The sequence below is a fragment of the Ursus americanus genome, chromosome 16 (genome assembly GCF_024610735.1).
Source record: "Ursus americanus isolate L20-20 chromosome 16, mUrsAme1.1.p, whole genome shotgun sequence".
In the NCBI taxonomy this organism is placed as follows: domain Eukaryota; kingdom Metazoa; phylum Chordata; class Mammalia; order Carnivora; family Ursidae; genus Ursus; species Ursus americanus.
In genome coordinates this window covers 2,388,083-2,412,982 of record NC_142142.1, presented here as the reverse complement: position 1 = coordinate 2,412,982, position 24,900 = coordinate 2,388,083, and the positions used below count along the sequence as shown (strand labels likewise).

General features: G+C 42.2%; 1 protein-coding gene across 1 annotated transcript in view; it reads left to right on the top strand.

The window, feature by feature from the left end:
• The window catches only part of LOC123782766 (olfactory receptor 5M5-like), a 128,812-nt gene extending 105,147 nt beyond the window's left edge, over window positions 1-23,665 (top strand). Inside the window, exon 4 of the transcript XR_015726915.1 lies at window positions 23,341-23,665. The gene's annotated coding sequence lies outside the window, so the exon portion shown is untranslated. The remainder of the gene's footprint in view (window positions 1-23,340) is intronic.
• Window positions 23,666-24,900: the final 1,235 nt, after the last annotated feature.

Sequence of the window (24,900 nt, the reverse complement as noted above, 5' to 3'; positions counted from 1 at the left end):
TGTCCTGGATGTACAATTCGAGCCTTCTTTGGAGAGTTAAACCAGTGCTCAGGACTGGCTCCTGCCTGCCTACAGTTAAGCGGCTCATCCACCAGCGAGACAGGGAGCCACTGATGTCAGAACTTGGGGAGTTGAGGCTCCTGGGAAGGGGACAGATTTAGCCCTAGTCTTTCAAGCTCCTCTTTTTTTTTTCTTTTTTTTTTTTTTGCTGTAAAAATACAAACATTTTAAAAAGAACTAGAACTTCCGTCTCTGGTAAGATCATGCAAATTGCAGCGAAGAGAAGGTAATCTTTATTTTTAAAATCAAACAATTATCTCTTATACCATTGCAACAGCTGGCCTGTCCTAACAAACAGTTCCCAGCAGGTTTGATTCTGTGTCCTGAAAGAAAAGGTTTTATTCCAGGAGCTCACTGTCTTTGCGTGGCTGTGGCACCTAGACACCTACCGACCTGCATCTTCTGCCCCCTCCTTCCGGTCAATCCCTCTTGCTGGTCACCTGGGACATGGTAGGAGAAGGAATAGAACGGCCAGCCTGCACTCTCCAGCCCCGCTCTGGGTCACCCCAGCCCGGCGTGCTGCCCTCCCGTAGGTTTCTCACACGTGGGCAGGAGTAGGGAGAGCCCCTCATGTCCTTTATGGGTTTCCCACAGACTTTTATTCCATCTGTGGGGTCTTTCCTCTGAACCCCCTTTTTAACTGTCCTTCTCCCTGTCACCTCTTAGTTCATCTGAAAGCTGGTGTCATAAATAGTATCCTTACTTCTCACCTGCCTTAGCAAAACTAGCGAGGAGCTGTCCTTAGAACTATCTTTCGGATGCAGAGTTTCAATTAGTAGTGAAAGTAATAGAGTAATGGTCAAATTACTAATGTAGTCATGTAAAATTAGTGGTAAAATTAATGTAGTTATAATGTAGCAACTTGAAAAGAAACTCTAATTAATGTTATTTATGTTGAGGGGAGTAATTTTTATTAAAAAAATGTTAAAATATCTTCCACGAACATTGGACTATCTTTCCTTTTTATATTTACCACGAATCACAGAGAATTCCTAAAGTGTTCATAGGCACAAAATAACACCATGGGCTTTAAGAATACAGCACTCTGTTCTGCTTTAATGATTAGCTGTTGAAACGCTGTCGGCTAAGCTTTGCCATCCTGGTCCCGTCATGTTCCCAGGACATCAAGTTGTTGAATTTATCAGAAAGAGGCTCTGCCTGTGTGGTCACTTCACTAAACCCATAATGCACTTCTGATCACACCTGTAAGTTCACATTTGGGAATATGTGACACACGCCTGCATGCCAAACAAGCAAAATAAATCATGCTGAGTCCTTTTTTTATTTAAAAAAAATGTGGTCTTGGGGTACCTGGGTGGCTCAGTGGGTTAATCGTCTGCCTTTGGCTCAGGTCATGATCTCAGGGTCCTGGGGTCAAGGCCCACATCAGGCTCCCTGCTCAGCAGGGGAGCTTGCTTCTCCCTCTCCCTCTGCCCCCGCTTGCGTGCTCTCTCTCTCACTCAAATAAATAAATAAATAAATTAAATAAATAAATAAATAAATAAATAAATAAAATCTTTAAAAAAAATTGTCTCAAAAAGCAGAGCTTCAAAGCCTGTAGAATTGCTGGTGGGGTAGAAAGGAGGAGAAGGGAGATGGAATACAAGGTCCTCACTTGAGCCCCAGGTCTGTTCTGAACCATAGTATCGATCAAGGGGGTTGGACCATCCCAGTCTTAGCTTTCGTCTAGAAAATGGGGAAAATCATCTCTTACAGGGTTACTCTGGGATCAAATTGTAGAGGGTATGCTAAGGCGGATTTTAAACATTTAAAAGTATAAATAGCTTTTATCTTTAATAACCAGACTCCCACTTCTGACTTGTGTTCAACTTTAAGAAATGTTGATTTGAAGCAAGTATTTGGAAAGTTCTTACCTAACGAAATGTCTCTACCGAGTATGGAAGTTTGCAATGTCTCCAATAATGGATGTTTTTTCTTTCATCTACTTGACTGGAAAACTTAGTACAGCCCATTTCCAATTTCCAGGGGCCTCAGTCCTAATGTCTGTTCTAAAGTCAGTGACTTGGAACGTGGACACCCTGTCCATGGACACACAATTGCATGTGGGAACAGACCATGAAAGTCTTCTTAATTCATAATGAATCTCCACTGACATTTCCTTGATCCCGGACCCCTCCAGCTCACATGTTCCCATAGAACAGACATCTGACGTTCCAAATTGGGCCACTAGGAACTCCTCTTTGACTTGTGATGGCCCCCTTTGTGGAAGGCAGCATTCTCAGGCCCACGACTGTGACTGCCCTGAGCTGCTCTGGCTGCACGCCAGTTTCTGGAAGAGCAGCTTGAGGTGAGCTGTGGGTTAGAGGCCAGGCTGTGTGGGTGGGCAGTGGTGGGGCTCTCACTCACTTGCTCCTTGCTCCTTGCCCTTGGCTGCTGCTTGGACTAGCAGCAGGCCTGGAAGAAGTTTCAAGGAAACAGCCCCAGAGGTCCCATTCTGCAGAAGCCTCTTCCCCTACCATTTTCTCTCCAGGGCTCTCGACCTTCCATGAAGGCTGCCGGGATGCGGATTCCACCTGTTCTCTCACACCAGGTGGAGGGTGAGCAGGGACCTGAGACAGTGAGGCTCTAAGGCTGCCCAGGAGGGAGGTCTAGGGAGCAGCTGATATGCCATTTCTCAGACTCTGTGGCGGCGCTTGCTGTTGCTCTACTTCTCTGAGGAAGAGAGCAAAATCTTTCAAGTGCTGATGAACCGTCTGGGAAATTGCCATATTGCCTATGAAATACAGTAGGTGCTCAATAAAAGCTGCATTTTGGGTTAATCTACTCTCTTTCCCTCACCCTTCTCCTCTCCTTCTCACTCTCTCCCACATGCACACACACACCACCACCATCACCACCACCACCACCACCGCCACCACCACCATCACCACTGTCATCATCACCATCATCATCATCACCACCACCATCATCACCACCACCACCATCACCACCATCATCATCACCACCACCACCATCATCACCACCACCACCACCACCACCATCATCACCACCACCACCATCACCACTGTCATCATCACCATCATCATCATCACCACCATCACCATCACCACCACCATCATCATCATCGTTATCATCACAGGGATGCTCCGTGGGGACAACAAGCTCAAAATCTTAATGATCAAATAATCACCATCTTCTATATCACAACCAACTTCTGCTTTTCACAGTTTTGTGCATGGACCTTTTGCCCAGTTACCTGGCTCAAAAAAATTTCTGTTACTCTTGGCCTCTCCTTATTACCTTCACATTTCAAAGAGGAGACAAGATGTATCCCATATTTCTTTATGCATTAATGCAAGACTTCTTGCATTAACCCCCTTCCTTTCATTCCTATTACTACCCTTAATATTACTTCCTACCTGGACCTCTCTGTGTTTTTACTTCTAATCGCCCCACCTCAAAGATCGTCAGTAGTTTACTTATGTGTGAGGTTAGTGAGTGATAATATCAGCATTTCAGATCAGTGGGGAAATGATGGATTTATCAACCAATTAGAGCAAACTTCACCATACACATACTTTTTTTTTGCCCTAAATCTTATATCAACACAAATTCAATATCAATCTGATTTTAATATAATAAATGGAACTTTGAAAATACTGGAATAAAATATAGATGAATATTTGCTAGTGTGGAAATAGGAAAAGCCTTTCTACGAAAAGAACTAAGTTCAGAAATTGTAAATAAAGGTGTGACAGTTTCCATTACACTAATCCGAAAACACGAGCATCAAGTGGGAAGATGTTCATAACGTGTGTATGACAGAGTTAATACAGGCAAATAAGATAAATCAATAAAGAATAGTTATAGGGCATGAGGGAACAACTCAAGAAATAGAAATAGCCTAAAATCTGCAAAAGATGTTCAATTTCATTAGTATTCAAGGAAATACAAAGTAATACAATGAGATCATCTGTCAGCCAGCAGGTTGGCAGTGATAGTAAAGGATATCAATAAGCAGTTGAGAGGTAGGAAGAGAGCCATTTACAGGCTACTTTGGGGAGTGAAATTGGTATAAAATTTCCAGAGGGCAATTTGACAATATTCACCAAAAGTCTTAAATACCTTTTTGATCCAGCAACTTCCTATATGAGACTTTATTTGATGAAAACACTCCAAGAAATGTACAAAATCTGTGCATTTTATAATTTACTATAATGTTTATAAGAGTAAAACATTAGTAGCAATATAAAGATAAATCAATGAAAGATTGACTAAAGCAATAGTGATACAATATATATAATAATGCATCCATTAAAATAATGTGGATATAGTTTATTTTCGTGAAAATGCTCATGGTGTATGTATAAAGGATTTTAAATTACGCATATGATATCATTTCATTTTTAAAAGTTATGGGAAGTATATAGAGATTTACAAACTCCTAGTAGTGGTTGGTATTGGTTATTTCTAGGCGATAGAATCCCAGGTGTTTTCCACTGATTATTTAGAAATAAACAGCTCAGTCGGTTAAGTGTCTGCCTTTGCCTCGGGTCATGATCCTGAGATCGAGACCCGCATCGGGCTCCTGGCTCAGCAGGGAGTCTGCTTCTCCCTCTTCCTCCTCCCCCTGCTCGTGCTCTCTCTCACTGTCTCTCAAATAAATTTTTAAAAAATCTTAAAATAAAAAATAAGAATTCAGGATAGAGTCTTAAACACTTAGCCAAGATTGTAGCCTACATTTTGAATTCCGGTTACCTTCCTAGTGCCCAGTGTCAAGCCCAGAGGCAGGGAGCCAAGTTAAAGGCTGCGACCACGGTCATGTACAGTGAGTAAGGATAGCAGGAAGAGGGGGAAATGAGACAAGGAGGAGTAAAAAATGACACTGGGGTTTCAGATCTGACAGGGAGGCCCTTAGCTCAAAGGAGACATGGTTTAGCTGGAAGATGCTGGGTACTTAGACACGCAGCACAGAACCTTGCACATAGCAATAATTCAATGTTTCTTTAATGATCGAACATGGTTCCCTGTGATCCTTATTACAGTTTGATGTATCCGTACTCTATCGGCAATATTTTCTGGAAATTGCAAGAAGAGACTGAGAGAGGCAGTTTGATGCAATAAAGAAAACACTGAAGCGGGAATGGAGAGATCTGTCTGACCCCCCAACCAGCTATGAGTCACCTCACCTTGTCTTCCACCTAACAGTCCTCTTGTTCCACACTGGGACTTCAAGGCCACTTTTTCAGAGAGGTCTCCCCTGACTTCCAGGTCTCAAGAAAAAGAAGGAAGTCCCTTGCTCCTGTTCTCACTTGTCTAGTTATCAGGATTCAGCTGATACCTAGGAAATCACGAATCTCTGCCCTTCTTGTCTGGACTTGCCACTGACATAGTTTCCTTATTGTGTGTTGGACTTAACCCACATAAAGAACGCACCGAGGAGTCTACGGAACACCCGGGATCTCAGCCCCAAAGAGGTGGCCCATTCGCAGGGGTCCTGATCCCCGCACTTCCCATGCCTTGGGCTCTCCACGCCCCCGGCGCTGAGCACTCTGCATGCAGGGGTGTATCGCCCTTCCTCTGCGCACTAGCAGATGGAGCTAGAGCAGAACTTGGGGAAGCCAAGGGGCGCGTCCCGCTCCCACGGTGTGCAAATGATGCGGCTCAGACTCAGCCGTGGGGAGAGGATCGGCCACCTGCTGTTACTCACGGGGCTCGAGGTCTGAGGCCCTCCTGAGAGGTTTTACAGCTTTTTTTCACTAAATTTTTTCCTTTCCTTTTAAGAAGGAAAAAAAAAAAGAGATAGTGACGTGGCAGGCATGTTATTGGAGTGGCGGCTGAATATAGCTTGAAAGCTGAAAGACAGAGCTGGGTTTGGGCCCCAAACTGCTTCTGGGGAGCGCAGTGGTGGGCTGTGACCTATTGTTTCGTGCCGGCGGGGCTGGCCTGTTCGCCCGCTGCTCTCAGGCGGGAAGGCCCAGCGCTGGGAACACAGGGGAGCCGAGCCAGCCTGGCTGGAGACCCGTCTCAGCAGCTACCCTCGCACAGCACGGTATTCCGTCTGCCAGTTTTTTTGACAATTTAAATCCCATTTAAACTTCTCGGTTTTGTAGTGAAAACCAGATTTTGAGATGTGATATCTGAGCACCTAACAATTGCTAAAATTCTGTGATAAGAATAAAAGAAAAGAAAGGAACAACCTCTAAAAGCTTACAGATCCTTGCTTCTTTAGTAAAGTGGCAACAAATCACTCATAAGCGCCTGCAAAAAAAATCACTAAAAAGAAACATTTTAATTAAGAGCCTTTAAAGCGTTTTTAAAAAACAGTTACCATACCTTAAAAGCTTTGCAGACTTCAAGCATAGTATAATAAAAATATTTTAAAATATTGATTTAAAATTCAAGTTGAACTGAACTGTCAGATATATTCCCCATGCCTTCTGATGCGTTCAAGTCTAGCTTTTTAAACCTCTTTCAGCCCAATATATTGCCTATGACTTCTAATTTTAAATTAACTTTTCAAGAATCATCTGAGGCATTGCCCCCAGCAGCCCCGTACATGCGTGTCCTCGCCACCTTAAACGTCTGGTCCCCAGGTTCATACTGTGGTATAAATGGGGGGAGTCTGTCAAGTCTGACTTTTAAATAACTTGAGAAAATGGGCTCTTGCAACTTTCCCCTGGGACTTAATACTAATCCTGCTATTGAGAAAATTATGAGGATATTATTAGGAAAGCTACAGCACTTGTACCCTCTTGAAAAATAGGAGCATTGTGGTCACCAGGCAGCCCTGTCTTTATCGCCTTTGCAAACTTGACATCAAATCGCATGTTATTTCTGCTTTGGGTAAATGGTTTTCTTTGTGTGCCTTTCTTCGTTATAAAAGTAGCAACAGCCGAAACCAGCCCAGTAGAAATAATGTAAAAATGAAAAATTAGGCCAGACCAAAAGAAAACTGCCCCCTCTCTCCTGCACCAGCTTCCTCCACTGCACCCACGGCCTAGGATGAGAGTGGCCATTGACAAGTCTGTTGCCCCCACTGGACAGTAAGCTCCTCGAGGACGGGAACTGCGTCATAATCTCACCTGGATGCTCAGCTTCTCTCATTGGTGTTCACTTCATCCTCCATTCGTAGAGGACGGTCCTGGTCCTTAAGGAATACTACATGCAATTCTTCAGAACAACGTGCTGTTTAAAAGGAGAATGTGTCAGCAAAGCAAGCAACAGACTTGTCAGAACAACCAAGGACAGTACCATCTAAAAACCACCCACGGGGAGGCGCCCTGCGGATCCAGCCCACACAGCCGTCCTCCTGATTTGGAGAATGGATGCATCACGACACCGGAACCTTCTGCCGTTTGATGCTACGTCATAACAGAAATGCCCTACTCTGATTCCAGGCTTAGGGGAGGGGAAGGTTTCCAGGCCACTGGAACTTAGATTTCTTTTTTTTTTTTAATTAAAGATTTTATTTATTTATTTGACAAAGAGAGACAGCCAGCGAGAGAGGGAACACAGCAGGGGAGTGGGAGAGGAAGAAGCAGGCTCCCAGCCGAGGAGCCTGATGTGGGGCTCGATCCCATAACACTGGGATCACACCCTGAGCCGAAGGCAGACGCTTAACGACTGAGCCACCCAGGTGCCCCTGGAACTTAGATTTCTAATTTTTCTTATTGTAATTGAGTAAGGTGGCATTTGATCATATCCATAAGTCTTTTGTGAGCTTTGTTAGGTTGACTCGGGATCCCCGAATCAGATCAAAACTGGGACAGAGAGAAAGTTTCTGTGCAGGGGTGATGGTGAATTTGCAAGCTGGCCCCTTCTGGATAACACACCTACCTTCGAAAGCTCTCTCTCTTGCATGTCCTCAGCCCCATGCTTGGTGCCGAGTGGATAGGCTGAATTGGACATGATCCCAGACTGCGAGAGTCTCTTGAATGAAACGTGGAAGAAATATGTCCCGTGTACTATGGTAAAAGATTGTATGGGCACAGTGGGAGCCAACGAGGGGAACCATCTGTTCTAGCTGGGTGTAGGAAAGGAGCCGTCTGCGTTCTGGGAGAAAGCTGTGTTTCCCATACACATCCTCCAGGATGAGGACAGCATTCATTAGGAGACAATGGGGAGGAGACACTAAAGAAAGCATAGGGAAAATACCAGGGAACCTTGAGGTTGACTGGTTTTATTGATTAATGTTTTTACAAGGCTGACTGAATGTAAGTGCTTAAGTAACCTCAGAAAGCATTTAGAGGGGGCGCCTGGGTGGCTCAGCCGTTAAGCGTCTGCCTTCGGCTCAGGTCATGATCCCAGAGTCCTGAGATCGAGCCCCGCGTTGGGCTCTCTGCTTGGCGGGAAGCCTGCTTCTCCCTCTCCCACTCCCCTTGCTTGTGTTCCCTCTCTCTCTGTCTGTCAAATAAATAAATACAATTTAAAAAAAAAAGCATTTAGAGGGTTATGTAGAGTAAATACATTTTTGGAGTCTCCAAATGCCTTTATATTTCGAAGTGTCTCCTTTATTAAGTGAATGAGGAACCCCAAAAAATAAGAATGTGGAATTCTTTCCCCTAATGCAGAAAAAGACCACAATACCCAGTCAGGTCTAGGGCCAGGAGTCCGCAGGCCCCTAGCCAGAATAAGGGACTGGGTTACACAGTGGTTAAAGGCTCCAGAGTCAGGTGGCCTGAGTTTGAATCTTGGGGCCACCACTCACATAGTCTCTCTGTTTCAACTTCATAAAATGGGGCCAACAATAGAACCAGCAGCATAGGTGTCCTGGGGATTCAGTGAGAGAACACGTGTAAAGCACTTAGAGCAGAGCCTGGCCCGTGGTAAGCACTCAGTCAATGCCCACTCGACACGGAAGGGGGGCCGCTGGCCTCTGCAATCTTGCAATTACAGCACGCAAGATCAAGCAATTTAACATACACGCTTCTTGCCATGTCACCCCCTGGGGCTCTTTACGGTCAGAAAATGAAATGAAGAAGGGGAAAATGTCATGAAAAGAAAGGAGTAGTGTACAAGTGAAAAGAAAAGAAAAAGAATGAAACAAAGAAAAAGGAAATCGAAGAGACCATGGGAAACATCAAGACAGAGAGGAAAGGTGCAAATGAGCCCAAACTTATTCTGAGAGGGGCTAAAAGTGACAGGGAAGGAGCCGCATGGTCAGCCGGGCTGAGAAACGCCTGCGTCTTCACCACACCTACACGCCTCAGTTACTGCACGTTCCTCTCCTGTCTGTACCTCTCAAAGTTCTACTTCATATTGGAACAGTTCCCCGTGCTCATGAGAAAATACTTGAAAATATCAGCAAGCATTTTAAACAAAATAAATGACCTATAATCTCATCAGCCTAGACGTATCCACTGTAAATAATACCAGCTAATTCCTTCCATTTTTTTCCTAAAGTGTGTAAATAACAAAATTAAACTGATGTCTCTCGTGCAGCACTAGATACAAGGAGCGGAAGGGATTCTCCACATTAGCAGGGAAATGTTTGGAATGTGACAGAGAGGAAGCCGCTCTCTCAGACAGGATGATTGATTGGGGAAGGCCTCTCTGAAGAGGGGGCATTTGAAGAGAACGTGGAAGGAAGTGAGTCACGGGAGTAGCTGAAGAAAGAGTGCTCCAAGCAGCCGGGGGAACAGAATGTGCGCAGGCCCAGAGGCAGATGTGCCGGCATGCTAGAGGGGCAGCAAGATGTGTAGATGGGGTTAAGTGGAGTTAGCAAGAAAGAGGGGGACAGGAAATGAGATCGAGACCCCGCAGGAGGTCAGGGCATGGAGGGCCTTATAGGCTTGGGAATGATTCTCAGTGAGCCGGGAAACCACTGGAAAGTTCTGAGCAAAGGGGTGTCCGGTGTGTGGGCACGTGGGTGCCACCGACATGGCTCAGCTACTCGGTACACACTCATCCCACCTCCTTTCACCACTGACTCACTTAGTTTCCCACCTGCTTCACATATGTGTGCCCTACTTCATGATTTCTACTCTTTCACCTTCTTTGGATTAATAACTTCTCCATCTTCGGAATGACCGGTAGCTGCGAAGCCCCACGACTCCTTCTCTATCTCACCGGTTTAACTTCAGTTCCCAGTGCTGTCTGGCTCAGGTCATCTGGGTGAGCTCGTTTCACCAGGACACGTTACAAGCCAGCCTGTGGAAGGGATGAGCTTGGTTCAACGGTCCGCCAAATGCAACCCCTTGTTCCAAGAAAAGAGGTGAAGGAAGATTCGGGAAGGGTGGTGTGGTCATCCTCAAGTAGCATGGATCCTCCCAAAGCTTGCTCTGTCCTCTTGATCTTGCTGCAACTACTGTCACGGGCCGCGAGTGAATCCTCGGCTGCCCTCCCTGCCCTTTAGTTAGGAGCTTCAGATGCAGAGTCTGACGGCCCTAGGATGCACGCCTGCGCTCCAAGTGTGCGGGAGGTTACAGAAACACCTGGCATCTGCCACCTCGGTCGTGGAAGGTATATTCTTTCTCCCACTGCAATGCAAAAGACTAGGGTTTCCAAAGCACTGGAAGGGGATTTAGATGCTGAAAGGCCTAGAGAGAATAACCAGTGTCTCTTAAATATGGCTATGAGCTCTTTCTGAGTGTGTCCTTGGCCTCAGCCAATAAGTTTTGATTTCTATTTCTATCATTGATGATAATTTCAAAATACTTTACTGAAATCTCATTTTCATTTTGACTGAAGAATAAATTAGAAGAAACATTTTTTCAATTTCCAAGTGGCTATGTTGTTTTTCACTAACATTTTATTACTAAATCTAGCTTTATCGAATTCTGGTCAGAGAATGTAGCATGTGCCATAGTTCTGCTTCTTGGAATTAATTAAATCTGCTATATGGCTATTATGTTACCAATTTTTAGAAAAATACTTAAAAAGGAGTGTTATCACTTTGGATGGCAAATATTTTTATCAAAGTATTAAAAGAATAAATACTAAATTGGTCAAAGTTACCTATATTTTACTTGACTTTGGCTTTTTATGAGTCAAATATTGAAAAAGTTATATTAAAATCTCCCACCATTATTCTGCTATCTTTCCCATTTTTGATATTTTGCTTTATACACTTTGGCTCTGTGTATTTTGGCCCATAGGCATTCGGACTTATTGCCTTGATAATTGTCGAAGCTGGGTACTGGGTACTGAGTACATAGCAGTACATTACCGTGTTGTGTTGCCTTTTGGATCTGTGTCAACTTTTCCATAATGCCTTTTACATCGTCACTCAATATTGTTTCATTAGTCTGTCTATAGTAAAGGTTGGGTTCCCTCTGAAGCAGACCCTAAGATAAGGTTAAGTGCACACAGTTTATTTGGGAAATGCGGAGAAAACATGTATGTGTTCATTTATGAGCGGGGGATATATCTCATTTAGAATGTGTTTTGAATATTTGAGAATTAAAGGCATGTGCTCTCTGGTATGCTTTTCATTTTCTTATCACAAAATTCGGTATTTATGTTATTGCATCTTCAGTAATTAGCCTCACTGGCCCATGCCAACCGGAAAATAGGATATATCCTACCACTCCTATTCCTGCAGTGCCGCGCTGTGAGTCATGCGAACGCCGTTCTCCAATCCTGACTTCCCTTAAAAACCCCTGAACACAAGCGAGCGGAAAGTGGGTCTAGGGGTGTCATAATAATGATGGCGACCACCATGCATATAAAGAACCCCAGACAGACACAGACGGAATGATACAGTTTTTAGTAGAGCTGATACATAACGTTAGCTTAGCTTCAGGTGTATAGCGTAGTGATTCAACCTCTCTATGTTATGCTGTGCTCACCACAGCGAAGCCACCGTCTGTCACCAGACACGCTATTACCGCATCATTGACTCTATGCCTTATGCCGTGCCTCTTATTCCTGTGACTTGGTCATTCCGTACCTGGAAGCCTGTATCTCCCACGCCCCTTCGCCTGCTTTGCCCACCCCCCACACCCCTCCCCTCTGGCAGCTAAGTTTGTTCTCTGCGTTTATAGGTCTGATCCTACTTTTTGCTTATTCGTGTTATCTTTTAGATGCCACATATGAGTGAAATCATATGGCATTTGTCTTCATCAGTCTGCCTTAGAATAATACCCTCTAGGTCCATCCATGTTGTCTCAAACGGCGCAATCTCAGCCTTTTGTGGCACAGTATTCCACTGTGTGTGTGTGTGTGTGTGTGTGCACGTGCGTGTGTGTGTGCGTGTGTGTGTGCGCGCACGCCACATCTTCCTTACCCATTCATCTGTTGATGGACATTTAGGTTGCTTCCGTATCTTGCCCGCTGTAAATAATGCTGCAATAAACATAGGGTGCATTTATCTCTTGAACTAGTGTTTTTGTTTTCTTAGGGTAAATACCTTGTTGTGGAATTACTGGATCATAGGGTAGTTCTATTTTTAATTATTTGAGGAACCTCCATACTGTTTTCCACGGTGGCTGCACAGTTTGCATTCCCACCAACAGTGCACGAAGGTTCCTTTTTCTCCACATCCTCGCCAACACTTGTTTCTTGTGTTTTTGATTTTAGCCATTCTGACTGGTGGTTGTATCTCATTGTGGTTTTATTTGCATTTCTCTGATGATGAGTGATGTTGAACATCTTTTCATGTGTCTGTTGGCCATTGGTATGTCGTCTTTGGAGAAATGTCTATTCAGGTCCTCTGTCTATTTTTTAACTGGATTGTTTGATTTTTTTTTTTTTTTTGGTGTTTGGTTGTATAAATTCTTTATATATTTTGGATATTGACCCTTTATCAGAGGTAACCTTTGCAAATATCTTCTCCCATTAACTAAATCGCCTTTTTGTTTTGTTGGTGGTTTCCTTCACTATACAGAAGCTTTTCTTTTGATGTAGTCCCAACAGATTATTTTTGCTTTTGTTTCCCTTGCCTCAGGAGACATACCTATAAAAACGTTTCTGTAGCCAATATCAAAGAAGTTACTGCCTGTGCTCTCTTTTAGGGTGTTTTATGGTTTCAGGGCTCACATTTAGGCCTTTAATCCATTTTGGGTTATTTTTGTGTATGATGTGAGGAAGTGGTCCAGTTTCATTCTTTTGCATGGAGCCGTCCAGTTTTACCAGCACCATTTATGGAAGAGACTGTCTTTTCCCCAATGTATATTCTTGCCTCCTTTGTCATAGATTAATTGATCATGTAATCATGGGTTTATTTCTGGACCCTATTCTGTTCCATTGATCTGTGTCTATTTTTGTGCCAATTCTGTACTGTTTTGATTACTTTAGCTTTGTAGTTTATCTTAAAATCTGGGACTGTGATAACCTCCATCTTCGTTTTTCTTTCTCAAGATTGTTTTGGCTACTTGGGGTCTTTTGTGGTTCAACAAAATTTTAGTATTATTTGTTCTAGTTTTATGAAAAAGGCAGTTGGTATTTTGATAGGGATTGCATTGAATCTGTAGGTTGCTTTGGGTAATATGGACATTTTAACAATATTAATTCTTCCAATCCATGAGCATGGGATGTTTTCCCACTTCTTTGTGTCTTCTTCAGTTTCTTTCATCAGTGTTAATAGTTTACAGAGTACAGGTCTTTCACCTCTTCGGCCTCATTTATTCCTAGGTATTTTTATCTCTTTGGTGCAATTGTAAATGGTATTGTTTTCTGAATTTCTCTTTATGTGACTTTGTTATTAGTGTATAGGAAGACTACCAATTTCTGGACATGAACTTTGTGTCCTGCAGCTTTACTGACTTCATTTATTACTTCTGATGGTTTTTGGTGGAGTCTTTAGGATTTTCTATGTACAATATCATGTCAAGAAATGAAGGATTTTTTATGTGTCTCATCTCAGAGATTCAGTGCAATATGAAGAAAATAAAATAGAATCTAAAATAAATAAAATAGAAAAATAGAATCCCAATATGGAGAATAGAGAAAAAGCAACATTTCAATAATTCTACCATAAACATCAATGTCAAGCAAGTTGTATCTCAAAGTTACATTCTAGTCCTGCCCCTTCTACTGGGAAGAAGTCAAGGTAGGGAAATAAGGGCTCCCTCAGATCACAGCTGTACTCAGAAAATCTGCATAATTATTAAAGCTATTATTATTAAAACTATTATTATAAAACCTAGAAAATAAAAAATTAACTGCACATTCAAACTCAAAACATTAAAAAGGGAATAAAATGTATAAATACAAAAAGTAAGGAGTTATGATCAAAGAAGAAAACAACTACAGTATTGTATCATAAAGGTATTTTCTCTTTTTTTTTTTTTTTTTGAGAGGGGAGAGAGGGAGAGAGCAAGGAGGGACAGAGGCAGAGGGAGAGGAAGAGAAAAAACTTAGGCAGGCTCCACAGCCAGCATGGAGCCTGACATGGGGCTCAATCTCGCAATCCCGAGATCATGACCTCAACTGAAATCAAAAGTCAGACACTTCATCGACTGAGACACCCAGGCACCCCTATTGTCTCTTTTTTATGATTTTCTTAACATTTTCTTTTCTCTAGACTACTTTATTGTAAGAATATTCTGTATAATACATATAGCATACAAAATATATATTTATTGACCATGCTATCAGTAAGGCTTCTGGGTAATAGTAGGCTATCAGTTGTTCAGTTCTGGGGGAGTCTAAAGTGACATGGGGATTTTCAATTGTGCGAGGGGTTGGTAATCCTAACCCCCATGTTGTTCAATGGTCAACTATGGTTTGAAAACAGGAAAATAATACCCCAAAATTTTTAAAGTTGTTTCTTTCATTTTATTTTATTTTATTTAAAAATTCAGTGAATAGGAGTGTCTCTAGAAAAATCTAATCAAAGAAAGAGTTAAAATTGAAAGACAATATTGCATCTAAGAGACTGTTCAATAGGTACTGAGAGTCTAACAAGAATATGAGAACACAGAACTTAACACCTGACCTGTACATAAACATATCCCACTATTAAAAATAGCAGAAGTGTGGGAGGTGTGGAAGTTTTATTTACCTAGTTTCCAAATTCATTCTTTGAAGCTAGCATAACCTTGATGATTTTGCCAGGCACACACAAAAAATGAAACTTTTATGTAAATCTGTGATGAATATAGAGCCAAAGTTCTAAGTCCAATATACGACATTTGAATTCAACAATGTGTTAAACAGTCAACACCATGATCAGGTAAGGTTTAATTTCAGGAGGTCAAATGTGAATAAAAACTATGTTAATATAATTAACTATGCTAAGGGAGAAAAAACAATAGCAACATGTTAATTATCATTGAAACACTAAAAGTGTTCCCCAAAACATAAGAAACAAAACAATTCAGGAGAGGCCACCTATTGCCTCAGATGAGAAAAAAAGTACTAATACATTTTTTTGGCTATAGTTTATGAATCATAACAAAAGTAACATAGAACCGTTACTGTTTTAAAATACTAAACTTAAGTAAATAATGTAGCCTCCCACAATCTCATTTCTTAGAGACTGACTACTACTAAAACTTCATGTGTTTTCCTCCAGGGCTTTTTTCTTCTTCAATTTCTTTTTTTTTTTTTTATACTCTTATTTTTTTTTTATTTTAAAGATTTTTTTATTATATTATGTTAGTCACCATACAGTACATCCCCGGTTTCCAATGTAAGGCTCAACATTAGTTGTGTATAACACCCAGTGCACCATGCAATACGTGCCCTCCTTACTACCCATCACAGGTCTATCCCATTCCCCCACCCCCCTCCCCTCTAAAGTCCTCAGTTTGTTTCTCATAGTCCATAGTCTCTCATGTTTCATTCCCCCTTCTGATTACCCCCCCTTTCTTTATCCCTTTCTTCCCCTACCGATCTTCCTAGTTCTTATGTCCCATAGATGAGAGAAACCGTATGATAATTGTCTTTCTCTGCTTGACTTATTTCACTTAGCATTATCTCCTCCAGTGCCGTCCATGTTGCAGCAAATGTTGAGAACTCGTTCTTTCTGATAGCTGAGTAATATTCCATTGTATATATGGACCACAACTTCTTAATCCAGTCATCTGTTGAAGGGCATCTCGGCTCCTTCCACGATTTAGCTATTGTGGACATTGCTGCTATGAACATTGGGGTGCATATGGCCCTTCTCTTCACTACGTCTGTATCTTTGGGGTAAATACCCAGTAGTGCAATGGCTGGATCATAGGGTAGCTCAATTTTTAACTTTTTAAGGGACCTCCACACTGTTTTCCAGAGTGGCTGTACCAACTTGCATTCCCACAAACAATGTAGGAGGGATCCCCTTTCTCCACATCCTCTCCAACAATTGTTGTTTCTTGCCTTGTCTATTTTTGCCATTCTAACTGGCGTAAGGTGGTATCTCAGTGTGGTTTTGATTTGAATTTCCTTGATGGCTAATGATCTTCTTCAATTTCTTTTGCTTATATTAATAAATACATTGTTGTAAAAACTAAAATATTCTAACAATACATTGAGACTAAAACTAGAAGTCCTCAGGGCGCCTGGGTGGCTCGGTTGGTTGAGCATCTGACTCCTGATTTTGGCTCAGGTCATGATATCAGGGTCCTGGGATCGAGCCCCACGTCGGGCTCTGTGCTGAGCATTGAGCCTGCTTGGGATTCTCTCTCTTGGCCCCTCCCCCCACTCTCTAAATAAATAAATAAATATAGTTAAAAAATAAGTCCTTCTTACTCTCTGCTACCACTACTTGCAAGAGTGACTCAACAAGAGTTACAATTTGATGCACGTACTTCCAAGTCTTCCGCATGAAGTATATATATACGTAGTTGAAATGCAAATAGAATCCTCACTAAGCATATGGGATCTAATGTAGATTATAAATATGTATGTTTACCCAGCCAGCTAGATCTCTGCAGGTCTCCCAGCAGTGGAGGGTTTTCCCCTCAAAGATGTACTGCAGGGAACACAAGAGAACACATATAGATAGATCAGAGAAAAAGCAAATAAAGGACTATTCCAGTCTCTTCTGGTCTCACCAGATAAGTCATCCTCCTCTCATATCTCCACTTGTCATTAAGCAATGGAGGGAAATATGGAGCCCATTTTCCCATACTTAAAGGATGAATATTCCTGTTCCCTGGGCTAGGGCAGGAAGATGGGGAGAAGGACTGAATAATGCCAAACACATAGGGCATAGGACATAATATGGGAGTACCACAATTTATTTAATCATTTCCTATTGATGGGAACTTTTCGTTGCTACAAATATTGCTGCAGTAAACAGTTGGATAACAAATGCTTCCAGAATAACAGTCCTAAAAGTAGAATTGCAGAGTAACCGAGCAAATCCACTTTTATTTGTACGTATTGTTTCATATGTTAATTCAAAAAGCAAAACATATATATGGTTTTAAAAGTTCCAAAAGGACAGGAGAACCAAAAATTGAAAAGCAGCGATCTCCCTTTAGTACTTCTATTGGCCAACACGAAATTTATATGTATGTAGATGTATATATCTACATATACAGGCATGACATAAAGAAAGAAAATACAGGCAGGATAAGAAGCTCAGCTTTATTTAAGACCAAAACAAGGCCAACAAAATAATAGTGAGATATTAATTCTCACCCACTAGGTTGTCTGAGATTTAAAATTTTTAAATTAAGATCCCCAGTGCTGGTGAGGCTATGGAGAAAAAAGGCTTTTTCATTTTCTGGAGAGTAATCTGGCAGTATTTATCAAGGTTAAAAATCTAATTTTCTTGTACCTAAAAATTGCACTTCGAAGAATTTATTCTAAGGGAAGAAGTCGTACGAGTGTGTGAGGGTGGATTTTATGTGTCAGCTTGACGGGGTGACACGCACACCTGTGCATACACATACCCCGGCAGCACTCAGGCGCCCAGGCCGCTGCTTTCGGGCTGGATCCAGCCCGTTTAAGGCACCAGCAGATTAGAGGTCGGGGGAGAAGGAGGTCAGGATACGTGCTCCCACACTCTGTCTCTGCCCTGGCACCATGGCTCTGCCTAGCTCTCCTTTTAGGCGGCCCTCTGGCACAGCTCTCGGCGCCAGCCCCCGCTGGTCTCTGGTAGCTCTCAATCCTTTTTGCCATTTGCTGCCTAGATGTGTAATGCTTTTACTGGTTTCAGGGTGTCTCACCATCCTTCGTGGGTCCCCTGAAGCCTGCTAGGCCTTGGTAAATAGAACCTTCATTAAATTCTCTTCCAAATCCCCATGAATGTGCTTTCTCTTTCTGCAATCCCTTAGAGAGTGGATGAACCCGAGGTTACTGAAAATGGACAAGATATAGTCTTGATTTGCAAATTGGCTCCTGTACATGGAGAAAGACCAGAGAAAGAAGCAGACCACTCGACATTGGTAGATGGCGGGTTTAATAAGCATGGGAACTTAGATTCAAGGCTTGTCTTCGGCAGCTGCAGGATGCGTGGATATCTGCACCCACCCACCAGAATCTTCGAGTTTACATAGAGGCCTTAACTGTTACATATGCCACCCCAGATGGTCTCAACGACACCTTACTCTTTCAAGTCTGTGTCCTTGAAACTGGCTGTTATTGTGGGAACACTGGGCAGAACGCACATTCTAAGGACAAGAAAGGGGGTGAGGAGCCCCTGAATGCCTGGAATCCAGCTTTTGGATCAGCTGGTGGTCATGTCCTCTCCATGACCTCCTCCAACATATAAGGACTGCAATCTCTGAGTTTGCTTGTTGAGAAATTCTTCCTAATCGGGATGATCCTTGCTGGAGGCGACCCATCTCCCCAGTCGTATCGTCTTCAAGTGAACTCAGAGGAAGTGAGTCATTGAGCTCGGGCTCTATCTGAATAGCACCCAACTATGGCTCTAATTCTCCCTGATGGGGCTGGCCGTTATAACCCAGATCTCAGCTGGGCTTTCCTTACTCCTTGGGACCGAGAAAAGTCCCCGATGATTTAGCCACCATCAGACTTTTAAGTCTGTAAATATTGAAGAGAAACAGACCAAATTATCATTATTTTCCTGCGAAGTCCAAGATAATCAACTAAAATGAAGACTGTGTAGGCTTCCTGGTTCCATAATAGCCATAAATCCTAGATCATTATCGATTCTTCCCTCTCCCTAACGTCCCATGACCTATGAAATACTAATTTTAGCAATTTTAGTGAACATTACTTGAACCTTTCCACCAGACTCCATTTTTGTTTTGAACTGCCCAAACTATCCAGGTTCTCGCAGCAATCAAGTCCTCTCTACAAGGGCAGTGACCCTGGATGAGGAACTGCAGGCCACTAAGACCACCAGGCTGTTGAGGTCAACGGCAGCACAAAGGCATCTAAGCTCCAGCCTGGCCAGCAGGGGGCAGCAGACAAATGATCAAGTGAACTGATGCGCAGGAAACATGAGATGTACACATGAATGCGTGTGTATGAATGTGTGTGTTTAACTTGAGATCCCAATAGGAACACATATGCTTTTCAAATGCCAAGGACACACTTACATAAATTGATCACATATGAGACTTCGAAGACAATCTCAATAAATTTCAAAAGATAGAAATCGTACAGGTACAGTGTTTCACCAAAATAAATTAAAACTGAAATTGATAATAGAAAATAGAAAAAAGGGTTTCTAAGCCCTTCTGATAAATGACTTGAGTTTTAAAAAATAGCTTCCATTTTATGGCATAATTAAAACGAGTCATTATCCTCAGAAGAAAGCAGTGTGTATCACTATTTGTCCAAAGTGGTGAACTGAAGATAATTTTTAGCCTTAACACTATTTAAAAATTGAGAATGATTTATAAAATGAAACATTCTCTCAAAGTGCTAGAAAAATACTAATATAATAAAAAGAATAAACTGATACATGTCAAGGTACAAATTAGATAAATTACAGAAAATCAGTATACTTGATTTAAAGGGGAAAAAAATATCTACTTTTTTGAAATGACCAATAATTGGCACCTCCTGGGCAAGTTTGTTTGAAGAAGTTTAAAAAAAAAAAAGGAGATGTAGGAAAAGAGAGAAGAAAATGCAAAGTCTGAATAAGGAAAACTATTTCACCACAGATAAAAATAATTTGCCAGGTTCAATAAGAAGCTATGTACCATTTTGTAACATATAATTTAAAAAATATAAATGAAGGGGCTTATTGTCCACACCATTCTAGAGCAGTAGTTTCCAATCTTTTTCACATCATAGCATATTTGAAAATGGTAATGTTTATGTCATAATGCAGTTAAAAATTTTTTTTATTTGTGCCTGGGGCGCCTGGGTGGCACAGCGGTTAAGCGTCTGCCTTCGGCTCAGGGTGTGACCCCGGCGTTCTGGGATCGAGCCCCACATCAGGCTCCTCCGCTAGAAGCCTGCTTCTTCCTCTCCCACTCCCCCTGCTTGTGTTCCCTCTCTCGCCGGCTGTCTCTATCTCTGTCAAATAAATAAATAAAATCTTTAAAAAAATTTATTTTTTATTTGTGCCTGATCACAACAGGCATTAAAACTCTGGCCCTCCCAGCACCTCTGTATTTATGGTCATCTGGTTGGAAGCTGTCTTCTAAAAGTCCCGGTTAATGCAATGTGCCAAGGTGAGGGTAAGGGGAGACAATAAGGAAGAAAATGCTAAAAGAAAGAAACAAAATGATCAAAATTATCATATTTTTCAGATATTATTATCTAAGTTGCTAGAGAAAAATATGGGGAACACCCCAAGAAAGAACCAGAAGCAAAAGGGTTGGAGTTTATTCAGGGGAACTCTAAATTCAGAATCAATACATGCAGGCAGGAGGAGGAGGCATTAGAGCTAATTATCAGAATGGTTAATGAGGAATTACCAATGGTTGGTCAATCCCCTTTCCCCTGCTTATGCTGAGCAGTAGGCCAAAGTCTCATTTTCTGTGAAACTAAAGCAGTGAGTGCGGGTAGTGGGAAAAGAGACTCAGGATAGTTTTCCGGGTTGGATCGGAAAACCATGATGGTTGGATGCAGTAACAATCAAAACAATTTTAAAACCGTTGACATAACTCCACACAGGGGCATGTTCTGTTCCTCCAAGCAAATGGAAGGAAGCTCATCAGGTTACAAAGTCCCACTGAATGGTCAGCATGACGGATGGAGGCTCAAAGCCAGGTCTCCTGATAAAGTCCAGAACGCCAAGAATCAAGGGGAATGCTACAAATTTTTCTTGAGAGAAAATATAATTTCACTCTGAAGAACTAAAAAAACCAAAAACAAACAAACAAACAAAAACACGTGACATTTCTCTTCAGCCACACATTTGTTTCAAGAATGCAACAGAGTTGGGGCGCCTGGGTGGCACAGCGGTTAAGCGTCTGCCTTCGGCTCAGGGCGTGATCCTGGAGTTCTGGGATCGAGCCCCACATCAGGCTCTTCTGCTATGAGCCTGCTTCTTCCTCTCCCACTCCCCCTGCTTGTGTTCCCTCTCTCGCTGGCTGTCTCTCTCTCTGTCAAATAAATAAATAAAATCTTTTTAAAAAAAAAAAAAGAATGCAACAGAGTAGTACGCTCAAAAATCTGAGGAAAGCTGATTTTGAACCTAAAATCCTACCTCCACATAAGCACATTGTGGAGATACAAAATAGAGCCTTTTCAAACATAAAAGAACTCAGAAGGTTCATTGTTCTCAGACTCTTCCTGAAAGGACTATTCAAAGATATACTCCAGGTGTATCTGGCTAACGGAAGATCTCTTCTTCCCCCCACCCCTTCACACCAAAGTGGTAAGAAACAGATAAACCACATAACTAAACCCAAATAATCATTGCTGCACACAATCTCAACATACAGGGTGAGGGAGTGGGTTTGGGGAGGAAGAAAATAAGAGTGTACTAAGGTTTTAATCTTATTGAAGGAGAAGGCTGTGGTTGATAGAGATTTGGTGAATGATGTGCCAATCTGAAACATAAGTTGAAAGCTTTAAAAATTTAACTCATTCAAAAACTTAACTCACCAGTTTACACTGGGATGCAAATTGGTACAACCACTTTGGAATACAGTTTACCGTGATCTAGAAAAGTTGAAACTATGCATAATCTAAGTGTATGCTTTCAACAGTCACCTTATTTGTTCTGTGTCTATTTTAATTTGGTTGTACTTTTTTTTCTTAATTCTGGAGATCATCATTAAGAACAGATACTTTTCCCCCTAGAAATATCACTTTATTGCATGAGAGAGCATTCCAGAAGTTCTCTCCAGTTCCATTCCAGCGCCTTACGCCTCATCACCCATCCATCAATTACAGTCGTGCCAGTATTATCCTAATCCCTCCCTAGTCTGTCCTCCCTGTCCCTTCTGCCAGCACCCCACTCAACCAGGACAGCCTCGTGAGTCAGCTGACCAGAATCTCTGCCTCCACACTGGTTCCCTTTTAATTCACTCTCTCCTCCACACCTACCCAAAGACATTTGCAAAATGCAATCTGTTCATGCCCGCCCTTGGCTTAAAACTCTTCAACGTCATCGGGGTATACAAGAGACTTCAGTTATAGTTGACATCATATTATTCAAAAGCATCCTCTAATGATAATGCTTCTCTTAAGTTGTTAGTGGTTCCATGAATAGCCTTTACGTTCTTCTCTGTACTCCACACATGAAATATTTCTCACAGAAGAAAAACAGCCAAAGAAATCTCAAACCGAACCAAACTCAAAATCAAAACAAAGCAACAGAACGTTTCCGGTAGCTTCTTTAACACAGCACGAGGGTCCTACATGGCTGGCTCCCGCTACCTCTCCAGGCATGAATCACACCCTCAACTTCTCTGGGTCCTTTTCCTGGGATTTGCTTCTGGCTGCTGCAGAGCCTTTGTTGTTTCTGCTCACAGCACTCTTTCTACACCTGCCCTCCACAGATTTTCTCGCGATTTCCTGCTTAAACTTCAGATATTAATGCAAATATCACTTTCTTAGAGATGTCTTTCTTGACCTCTTCAGACCAGGAGGAGCGCGCGTGTGTGTGTGTGTGGGGGGTCATTGGTTTGCATTACCTATTCCTTCAAGCACATCTTCACTTGTAACGATTTGCTAATTTGTGTGATTATTTGATATACGTCTTTTGTGATTTACCACGAGCTCCATGTGGGCAGGAACACGGTCTATTTTGTCTCTATTTTAGAGTCCGGCACGGAGGGACGCCCAGCTACATAGTAGTTGAATGAAATAAGTGGGACCTGAGGAGTAGAGGCGGTGGTCAAAAAGTTGGAACTTGGGATTAGAGGGAAAGATACCCTATTTCCACTTTTGCCGCTTAGCCTCGGACAATGTATGATAAATGAGGATCACAGCAGGGCCCAAGTGACAACACTGTTAAGAGCATTAACTGAAGAGCTCAAAGCACTCAGCCCATGCCCAGCTCCTAGCAGGCACTCCAAAGTGTGACTTATTATATTTTCATACTTCTTTATTTTTCTTCTTCTATAGTTGCAAAATCTTCATGTCGGAATGTTCTCCCTGTCTGTCCATGCTCTTTTCAATGTGATTTGATGATCTTTCAAGTGCTCCTGAAACTTCCGTTTCTGGCCATCTATAAAGCATTTGAATGACACTCGGGAGGAGGAGATGACGGCATTACCAGAACTGGGGTGCAGAACTGGGGTGCAGAGCCGGGGTTCCCAGGCTGCAGCCCCCAGCACGGACTCCTTCAGGGGCTCACAGGATGTGTCACTGAGGTGGAGGCCTCTATGCTCTGCTCTTGGTCTTTTTTTTTTTTTTTCACTTGTGTTGCATTCTCAGTGTTTTGTTTTCTTCGGGGAAAATAGAGCTGTGTGTTGCTTATAGATTTGTTTTGTTTTTACCTCAGATTCACGTGCTTAGGTTAGACAAGTCTTAAAGCCTGAAGAGTTAGCTGGGGAAAACTATTGCTTTCTCCTCGGAGTTGAGATTGGCCAAGTTGTCGGAAATTCACGATTGACTGAGACTGTCTGAAGTTTGGCCAACTTCCCCAGGATCCACAAGCGTTTGTTACTCTTACTTGTCAGTGGTGGCGGGAGGTGCTCAGTGAAGGGGAACATCTGGATTTAAGGAGACTTTAATTACATCACACAACCCTACTGTAGACCAGTGTTTTAACTCTGGGAAGAGGCTTCAAAGGGTGGCTTCATTAGAAACGCAGGAGTCACTTTAACCTAATTGCTCCCTCATCACAGCTTAAAACTGACACCTCAACCTTCTAGAATAAGCTCATAGTCCCTGGTTCCTGACACCGTTCGCCCTCGGTAAGGGTTCCCAGAGGACCTGAACGCGATTACTAATTTCAGTAAATGTTTTCATGAGTTCACTGTGGAGTTAATGTTTAACAAGTTCCACAGGAACCAATTTCCTGCTTGAGGAAACTTCCTCACCAAGTTCCCTAATTATTCCCAGACAGCCCTCACCCTGTGGAATCCAGCCAGCCAAGGGAGGTTGTTAGTCGGCCACACAGGGCAGCCACAGTTTAGTTACCAAGGAAACAGATCAGCTGTACAGAGCGCCATGTTTGACGCCGGGAGACCAGGGAGCTGTAAGCATGTGTATTTCTGCTGCCTCTTGTTTTCTTTTAGCACAAGGGGAATGCCAAGTAAATCCGGGCACACATCCTCCTCTGAAATCACTGAGAAATTGTCTACGGTGAATTCTCTGGACCACTTTGTGGTCTCAGGACCTCTCTGTACTCTGACAATTTACAGAGAACCTCAAAGAACTTTTATTTATACAGATTATAGTAATTGATATTTACTTTATTAGAAATTAAAACTAAGGCATTTAAAAAATATTTACTTATTAACTCCTTTAAAAATAACAATAGTGACCCATGACACATGAACAGAAATAACATATTTGATGGAAAATAATTATATTTTCAAAAAACATTTAGAAGAGTGGCATTGTTTTGCAGTTTTGCAAATCTGTTTAATGTCTGGCTTAAGAGGACATAACTGAATTCTCATTCATTCTGCGTGCAATCTGTTGGTATATAATGCATCGTGTTGCTTCTGGCAAACT